Consider the following 9,750-nt stretch of genomic DNA (forward strand, 5'->3'; position numbering starts at 1 on the left):
CATATGCCATTCTGAAATCCGTGGCGCTTCTCTGTCCTTTGGCGGGGATCGACCGTTTTTTTCACGGCGTGGATTTACCACGGTGGCCATGGCGAGCCTTCATGGTGGGCTATGTTTGCCCTTTCAGCCCATTGTCAGCAGCTCTTCGTGCGATTGGGGGAGCATGCGTGTCAGATGAGCCCGGCGTTCTATCGCTTGGTTGCGATGTGCCATATGGAGTGGCATTGCCAAACCTAGGGGGTCATGACCATGGATAACTTCTATAATCTTGTTGCAGTCTTGCTCGCATCGCGAGCCCGGCTTTCACATGTCCCATGAGCACATGTCTTTTAGGTACTTTCGCCTTTCTTCTTGTGACTTTAGTTTCTTTTGGTCAGAGTCGGGACTCGAAGCGTGCGAACTTGATGATCGAGGCGGAGGCCTTGGAGGTCAAAGGGGAGTGTTCTAAAGGCCTTCAAGAGTCACCTTTGAAGGTGTAGAAGGGCATCGTGTCGAGTAATGATGTAGAGTATTTTTGCAATGGCGTCTCTGACGCCTAGAGGGTAAGTTTCCTCCGCTTGTCTTATTGCATCCTTTTACGACAGTTTTGCTTTTGATGGCTTGCTCTTCTGATTGCTTTAGGTGCTTGTACATGCGACCCGGGGTGAGAAGATTCTACACGAAATTATTCAGCGCATGGGACTCATCTAGGAGGAGCTTGCTCAAACAAAATCATAGCTAACTCGGGACGAGCGGGGTTCTCTCTCAAGGGCGAAATTTGCAAGTATCAGCGAGCAGTTCAGGAGACTCGCGTTGAACTAGGAGTCATCCAAGACCGGTGTGATCGTGCTCAGTCGGCGGTGGCGAGGATGGCAAGAGAGTCGACTATAGAGCGTCAAGCTCTCAAAGTGGCGACTCGGTCGACGGAAGTGTTCCGGAGCAAGGTGCATGACCTTCAATGCTAGTTGGACACCCGGACGGATGGGATGAACATTCTACAAGGTCAGCTTATGTCGAGTGAAGCTACCTGTGTCCGAACGGAGCGCGAGCACGAATCTTTGGCGGAGGAGGTTGCTCGACTTACCGCGGAGAAGGCCGCAGTGGAGCAACTTGCGTTTGACTTGCAGGATGACTTAGATGTCGGGTTGAGGAGGCTAGGCGTGCTGCAATAGTGGAGTGTCTGTTGTCAATGGTGCCTACAAGAAGAGTAGTAGTCTTTATTTATGTTACATTTGATGTACTAAAGTCTCACAAAGACTCTTGCTTGTAACTGCTGAATTATTAATAAAAGTTGAAACGTTCATTCATTCTTCTTTGTCTGTTTGAAGCTTTATGATAAACTATAGTCTTTAGTCCTTAAACAAACCTTATAACAAATGAAGAGTCAAATATAGATTTGCATGAACAAACTCTTCATGGTTTGCTTAAAACAGTATATTCACAATCTAAGGATCAAAGGGCTATTGATCTCAGTATTATTGTTAGGAGAATCTATGATGTTTGTTAACGGACATTGATAGTTGGAGACTCTATAGTTCTTCATAGGTATCTTCTGAAGGTACTGAATTGACCAATGCACTTTTAGAGACAGAATAAGAACAAACCATTTAACCTCTTATGTCTCGAAGTCACTACGTATGAATTGCATCGTGCTTACCTCAATCCTGAAATGAGACATGTCATTTCATAGCTTACGTATTCTCATTTGAGAAAGTCAGATTTCTAGATTCACTATGTGATATAAAAAAGACATAACAATAAATGAAGAGTCAAATATAGATTTGCATGAACAAACTGTTCATGGTTTGCTTAAAACAGTATATTCACAATCTAACGATCAAGGGGCTATTGATCTCAGTATGATTGTTAAGAGAATCTATGATGTCGGGTTATGATGCATTGAGAGTTGGAGACTCTATAGTTCTTCCTAGGTATCTTCTGAAGGTACTGATTTGACCAGTGCACTTTTAGAGACAGAATAAGAACAAACCATTTAACCTCTTATGTCTCGAAGTCACTACGTATGAATTGCATCGTGCTTACCTCAATCCTGAAATGAGACATGTCATTTCATAGCTTACATATTCTCATTTGAGAAAGTCAGATTTCTAGATTCACTATGTGATATAAACAAGACCTATTGGTGAAGTACTAAGTTATGAAGATGTCATGAGTAACTTTGTGAAGATCTCATAGATATGAAATTCATGTACAAGATTGCTGAAATGCAATGTATATCACCTCATGCTTTGTTCCTTGCAATGTGAATAAATGAACTGGCCAGTGTCCAAATTGAGTCATGACTCTTTTGGATGAATCAATGTGACTTGTTAGCTCCTCGTCAATACATTGTTTCTAAATTATTCACAAGCAACAAATGAGTTGAGGAAATAACAGCTAGAAGGGTAAAATGGTAATTTTGTAAATCCCATCTAGTTGATGATATTCATGAAGGGTAAACATATATAATATTCAGTGGATCCACTCATTACAATTAAGTAGAATTCTTGAGTAGAAAATATATTCATTTAAACCGAGAGATTTCAGTGTCAACTCTTTAGTGGAGTCAGTTGACATTAAGCTAGAACTTGTAAAAGGGTTGTGAACTTTTGAGTCCAAGTATGCTAGCTCAAGCTTTCTTCATTTGGATCCATGAGGTCACTACCACAATTCATTGGAGTAGGATCAGTTAAACTAGAAGCTAAGTCAAAACATAACTAGACAAGTTTTACGAATATTGTCTAAAGGGAATTTTGTCCTTTTGGACATGGGATGGTATGAATGTCAATAAATAAGTTTTTTGACATTGTCATATGATGAAAATAAATTGGTCCACCCGGCCAACTTAAAGTATTTGGGCCTTGAGGATTAATTACATGTCATGGAATTTTATTTGAAAATTCTTAATGGGCTTTTCTTATGTTGTCATGAACAAATAAAGAAACATCTAGAAGTTCCATCTTCGAGCATTGAATTCATGCACCATCCACTACTACAAAACAGTTAATAGACTACACTGTTATTTTATTAAAAGTCTACGTTTTAATTAAAAGACGTAGACTTTTTTAGTAGACTACAGAAATCAAAATTTAAGAATTTATAAGTCTACGTTTAAGATGAAAAGTGTAGAGATTAAGGTATTGATACACTACCATATACTGTATGACGTAGTGAAAACCTTTGAAAATAACAAAAATCTTATATGCACGCACTACGCCTAAATTATTTCACCCGCCAAGAATTATATTTTCTTATTCAAAATCAAATATATTGTTTCCAGTAGAATAGCTCATATATATACATTAAAAAAAATTAAATTTTTTTTCTTTGCGTTCTTTTCTTTCTTCTTCTTTGTTACGAACTACTCTCATTCAGAATTCCCAATGCCGCCAAACTGCTCCGCCTTCTTCCATATTACCATCGCCGCCATACTGCTCAGCCGCCGCTCTGCCAAAATCGAACCTTCTCCGCCGTAGAATTTTTTTTCTGAATTGGAAACTTCTTCGTGGCTGTATCGTCTCCGCCGAAAATCGGTAAGAATGAATGCCATTCTTCTTTACGAGGAAACTCATTACATATACCCTTACAAATTGATGGTTTGAGGTTGGTTTTTTAATTGGGTCTTGTTTGAAGATGATTATATGGTTGATTGATGTTTTGAATTTGGTTTTGTGAATTTGGGGCTTTTTAGTTTTTTCGGGTTTTAACTGGATTGCTGAAATCATGATTATATCTAACCACGTCACCATAATAATACAGATGAATTTAGATATTAATTTTTAGTTTTGTGTTGAGTCTGTCTGTTTTCCTCTTGGTGTGTAATGGCGAGTGCAAAACTCTCGAAACACCTTTGATACAAATCCCGTTTGCGATAATATTAATGGGTCTCTCTCTCTCATTATTGTTGTTATAATTATCATACGAACACTGTATGAAAATCTTGCTCATTGCCATCATCGTTGTGCTTTAACCTTTTTAGTCTAGTCCTCATTGATTATAAGTGGAATTGCTTCTGTATTGGATAGATTGAATTTGGTTTGTCCTAAGCAACTCCCAAGCCTTCGAGATCCTATAAATACACCCTAAATCATCACTTTAAAGGGACTCATATCGTCTCTGGATTATAGAGGAAGTGAGAAGTGAGACAGAGAATTTTGGTGAAGGTTTTCCAAAATTCTTGTATAGCAGCAGCCCTGCAACAGTTCTTGTGATTATAGTTTATTTTAAGATATGATTAGATGTTCTGTTTGTATTGTTTTTGGATGTATAGTGTTAAGGTCTTTTATTGTGGTAAATGGCAATATGTGCGTGATGATGTGAAATAGTCTTTGTATGGCCAAATCACTTGTGAATTTCATTCTATGTTTCCCGTTCATGAGAATAAGACAATGACCTTAATGTCTTTTATTTATTTTATTTTTTTCCTTACGCATAGATTTCTCTCAGTAATTTGGCGTACTCAAGATTGAACTCTTTCAACCAATGGGTCGTTTGAATAAGTATATTAAATCATAATATACTTAAAAAATTTGTACCGATGAAATGATTTAATTTAATTTATTACTGTTTATATTAGAGGTTGGTCATAAAAAGGTAACAAGAATTACACAGAGGATATTGGAGGCAGTGAAAAAAGTTTCGAATGATGCAAATGAAGATTCAAAGAGTAATAAGAGTGCAGCCGAGGCTTTCCATAATTCTCGTTCAGAAAAAGAAGATCACAGCGACAAGGCTGATCCAAAGTAAATTCCATTTTCATCAATACTCTTTTACTTTTATGCTATTTGGGTAGTGTTGGTCCATAAACTTTAATGGTGTTTACATAAAAATATAATAATAACAGATTGAAAATTTTCACAAAATCGATAAGTCATGGCTATTTAGTGATAGATGATAAAAAAAATATGAGAATGGTGTCGATAATTTCTTACAATTTTGCAAACAAAAATCACCCAATTCGAACGTGGTACCATGCAAAAAATGTCAGAAGTGTGGAAATATGAAATCAAATACGTTTGAAATAATTAAAGATCACCTATTTTTTAACGGTATGGACAAAAGTTATGAAATATAGACATGTCATGGTGAAGATATCGTTGATACATATCGGGAAGAAGAGACCTTTAACGAGTCAGATGAAGATGTTTTCGGTGAATATAATGATGCTGTAAATGCAGTTGAAATGGTTCAAGCTGCCGAAGATCTTTTAGAAAAAGATTTTGAAAAGTTTATAGAATATATAGAAGATGCTAAAAAGCCGCTTTATGATGGTTGTAATAAGTGTACCAAGTTATCTACTTTGGTAAGACTATACAATCTTAAAGTCAAATATGGGTGGAGCGATGTGAGTTTCGATGAGTTGCTTAAATTATTGACTGACATGTTTCCACAAGGAAATCTAGTGCCGAAGTCTATGTACGAGGCCAAAACGACGCTTTGTTCATTGGGTATGCGATATGAAAAAAATACATGCTTGTCTTAATGACTGTATATTGTATAGGAAGCATAAAAGTGATTTTGATGTTTGCCCAATTTGTGATACCTCACGATGGAAAGTTCCTAAAGGCTCCGAGGATCCTAAAGTAGGTGTGCCTGCAAAAGTGCTGTGGTATTTTCCTCCGATTCCAAGATTTAGAAGAATGTATGGTACACGTGAGATAGCTAAAGATCTGACTTGGCATGCCACTGATAGAGAAGTCGATGGATATTTGAGACATCCAGCCGATGCAGCTTCGTGGAAATTAGTAGATCACAATTGGCCAGATTTTTCCAATGAGCCAGGAAATCTGCGTTTGGCATTATCAGCTGATGGGATAAATCCGTTTTGCACTCAGAATACTAGGCATAGTACATGGCCAATTATGTTAGTTACATATAACCTTCCTCCATGGTTGTGTATGAAGAGGAAGTTTATTATGCTAACATTATTGGTATCAAGTCCAAAGCAGCCGGGAAACGACATTGACGTTTACTTAGAACCACTTATTGATGACTTGAAACTGTTGTGGGAGACAAGTATCGAAATTTATGATGCTCATTTGAGAGTCCTTCACCCTTAGGGCTGTACTACTATGGACGATAAATGATTTTCCGGCGTATGGAAATTTGAGTGGTTGTATTGTGAAAGGTTATCTTGGTTGTCCCATTTGTAGTGAGAAGACGCGTGGAGAGTTTCTTAACCACAGTAGATAGATAGTACACCAAGGTCATCGAAGATTTTTGGATTGTCATCATCCTTATAGGAACGCAATGAAGGCTTTTAATGGTTGCCAAGAATTTGAAGAGGCACCGAAATGTTTGACTGGAAAAGAAGTTTTAGAGAAGGTCTCTAAAATCGGATATGTGCATGGGAAAATTAAGAAGAAGAAGAAGCAGGTTTAAGGGAAGTCAGAATCTAGATGTGCTTGGAGCAAAAGGTCTATTTTTTTAAGCTTGAATATTGGAAGTCTCTTCATGTGTGTCATGTTTTAGACGTGATGCATATCGAAAAGAATGTATGTGAAAGTATCATCTGTACATTGCTTGATGTCTCCCTCAAGTCTAAAGATGGACTTAAAAGTCGGTTAGATCTTGTGGATATGGGAATTAGAACTACGCTTCATCCACGTGTTGGAGAAAAAAAAACATACTTGCCTCCGTCAAACTACACCTTAACCAAGGATGAGAAGATAATGTTTTGAGAGAGATTGACTAAGCTAAAAGTTCCAGATGGCTATTCTTTGAATCTAAGTAATTGTGTGTCTATGAAGGAGTTAAAATTGTTTGGAATGAAATCTCATGACTATCATACGTTGATGCAACAAATTCTTCCGGTTATATTACGGGGATTGCTTGATAAGACTGTGAGATCTACCATTACAAGGGTCTGCCTCTTCTTCAATTCCTTATGCAGTAAAGTTGTGGATGCTTCTGTTGTCAATGGTGCCCACAAGAAGAGTTGTAGTCTTTATTTTATATATTTGATGTAATAAAGTCTCACGAAGACTCTTGTTTGAAATTGCTTATTCATTAATAAAAAGTTGAAACGTTCATTCATTCTTCCTTGTCTGTATGAAGCTTTATGATAAAACCTTAGTCTTTAGTCCATAAACAAACTTAACAACTTACGAAGAGACAAATGTAGATTTGCATGAACAAACTCTTCGTAGTTTGCTTAAAACGATATATTCGCAATCTAAGGGTCAAAGGACTATTGACCTCAGTACGATTATTAGGAGAATCTATGATCTCTGGTTATGGGGCATTGAGAGTTGGAGACTCTATAATTCTTCTAGGTATCTTTCGAAGGTACTGAATTGACCAGTGCACTTCTAGAGACAAAATAAGAACAAACCATTTAACCTTTTATGTCTCGAACTCACTACGTATGAACTGCATCATGCTTACCTTAATCCTGAAATGAGACATGCCATTTCACAACTTACGTATTCTCATTTGAGAAAGTCAGAGTTCGGACTCACTATGTGATTATGAACAGGGCCTATTGGTGAAGTACTAAGTTGTGAGAATGTCATGAGTAACTTTGTGAAGTTCTCATTGATATGGAATTCATGTACAAGATTGCTAAAATGCAATGTATATCACCTCATGCTTTGTTCCTTGGAATGTGAATAAATGAACTGGCCAGTGTCCAAATTGAGTCTTGACTCTTTTGGATGAAACAATGTGACTTGTTAGCTCATCGTCAATACATTGTTCCTAACTTATTCACAAGCGACAAAGGAGTTGAGGAAATAACAGCTAGAAGGGTAAAATGGTAATTTCGTAAATCCCGACTAGCTGATGATATTCATGAAGGGTAAACATAGATAATATTAAGTGGATCCTGTCATCATAATTTGGTTGAATTCTTGAGTAGAAAATAAATTCATTTGAACCGAGAGATTTTCAGTGTCAACTCTTTAGTGGAGTCAGTTGACATTAAGCTAAACTTGGAAAAGGTTTGTGAACTTTTGAGTCCAAGTGTTTAGCTTAAACTTTGTTCATTTGGATCCATGAGGTCACTATCACAAATCATATCGAGTAGGAATAGTTAAACTAGAAGCTAAGTCAAAACAAGAACGAGACAAGTTTTACGAAAATTGTCAAAAGGGTAAATTTGTCTTTTTGGACATAGCATGAAATGAATGTCAATAATTTTTTTGGCATGGTCATATGATGGCCTAGATCACTTGGCCATGATGTGTTCATTGGGCCTTGTGGATTAATTTCATTTCATAGAACTTTACTTGAAAATTCTTAATGGGCTTTTCTTATGTTGTTAGGAACAAGTAAAGAAAAATCTAGAAAGACTTTCTAGAAGCCTTTTGTCCGTCCAACCCAAGAGAATGGGAGACTAATTTCGTGCAGCCCTAGTGTGGAAGAGAGATTATTTTGTGCATTAATGTATGAATATACTTGCCAAAAGAAAAAGAGGAAATAAATTTGCATCTAGATGCATTAGGGAATTCGGCCAAGTAAGGAAGGGAACAAAAGAGGAAACAAATCCAAGGGCTTCTAGAAGCACTCTTGGCCGTGTGACTCTAAGGGAAGGAGAGCAATATTTGCTCATGAATATATGATATTCAATAAAAGAGGAAACTACATTATTGAAGGTAAAACCTCTCCTATAAATAGAGCCCTCATTCCCTTCATTTCATTCATCCAAAGTTTAAGAGATTGAGAGACTCTCTCTCTAGAACTTGGCCGAACTCCTCTCTCTCTCTCTCTAGTTATATTTTGTTTTTGTTTTGGTACGTAGGTCCTCATTTGACCTGGTGGTTTTAGCTCTTCGACTTTGAGACTTGTTCTCGAGTTGTCGTGTTTAAAAGTGCCCACTCACTAATTCCTTTTCTCTCGAGTGATTCTTGTGATAGAAACTATCGTGGTTGCTCATGTTGCCGAGGAAAGAAGAGAGACGTGCTGCGAGGGAGACGAACGTTTTCAACCTTCCGAAGGCTCATCAACGTTCAAGCTTCTAAAAAGGTTAGTAAATTAATTATGCTCAGAATAGTTTTTATTTACGTGTACTTGCTCTTTGTCTAGGTTAGTAAAATCGTTTTACTTGTCAAAAGAAAATTTTTAAAATTCCGTCGCTTACCCAAAGCGTTAAATTTTTTCTTAAACCCTAGATCAATTCCAACACATGGTATCAGAGCTATGGTCAAAGATATGCATGTACATATATTTAAAATTATGAGCTTGAAAATCGTTTTCGAAAGTTTACTAATTTTGTGACAAGTTAGAATTGTCATCTTAGATTTTTTTTAATTTATTGCTCTTGCCTCTAAATTAAAAATCATGTTGATTTTCTATGAGTTTGGGATTTTATTAAAACACATTAGAATCAGTTCTAAAAGTTTTTAATTTTTTATATTAAAAATCGTGTTTTTAAGTTTGTGAAAATTTCGAGTAATTTTTATGACTAATTATATTGTCTTGCTAGTTTCTTTTATTTACTTGAATCGTTTTATGCTTGTTGTTATTTCTTTTATATCATGTTTTTACCATGTTAATAAAAAACAAATAAAAGCCTTAACAACTTCCTAAAATTTTCCGTTACACTCGATTCCTTTTTACGCACTAAAACACCGAACTTTAATTATTTCTGTTTTCTTCGAGCTGGAGTATAACCCGCAGTAAAAGTGGCATAACGATCTGCTCAGAAATCGAAATTTAATTATTCTTGAATCAAATTAAAGGTCTTTCTGTCCTCTTTCCAATGCCACCGGTTTTGGGTCAAAAGAACATCGGAGCCGCTAGTTATGGCGATTTTACTCCGAGGTGCGCGGC

The 9,750-nt window shown here is 36.7% G+C and overlaps 1 pseudogene; it reads left to right on the forward strand.

Annotated features, from left to right (window-relative positions):
- Positions 1-4,624: 4,624 nt before the first annotated feature.
- Positions 4,625-6,360, forward strand: LOC149404128 (uncharacterized; annotated as a pseudogene).
- The last annotated feature ends 3,390 nt before the right edge of the window (positions 6,361-9,750 follow it).

Source organism: Urtica dioica, chromosome 2 (assembly GCF_054948205.1).
Source record: "Urtica dioica subsp. dioica isolate 48M chromosome 2, U.dioica_male_clone48M_v1_H2, whole genome shotgun sequence".
Classification (NCBI taxonomy): Eukaryota; Viridiplantae; Streptophyta; class Magnoliopsida; order Rosales; family Urticaceae; genus Urtica; species Urtica dioica.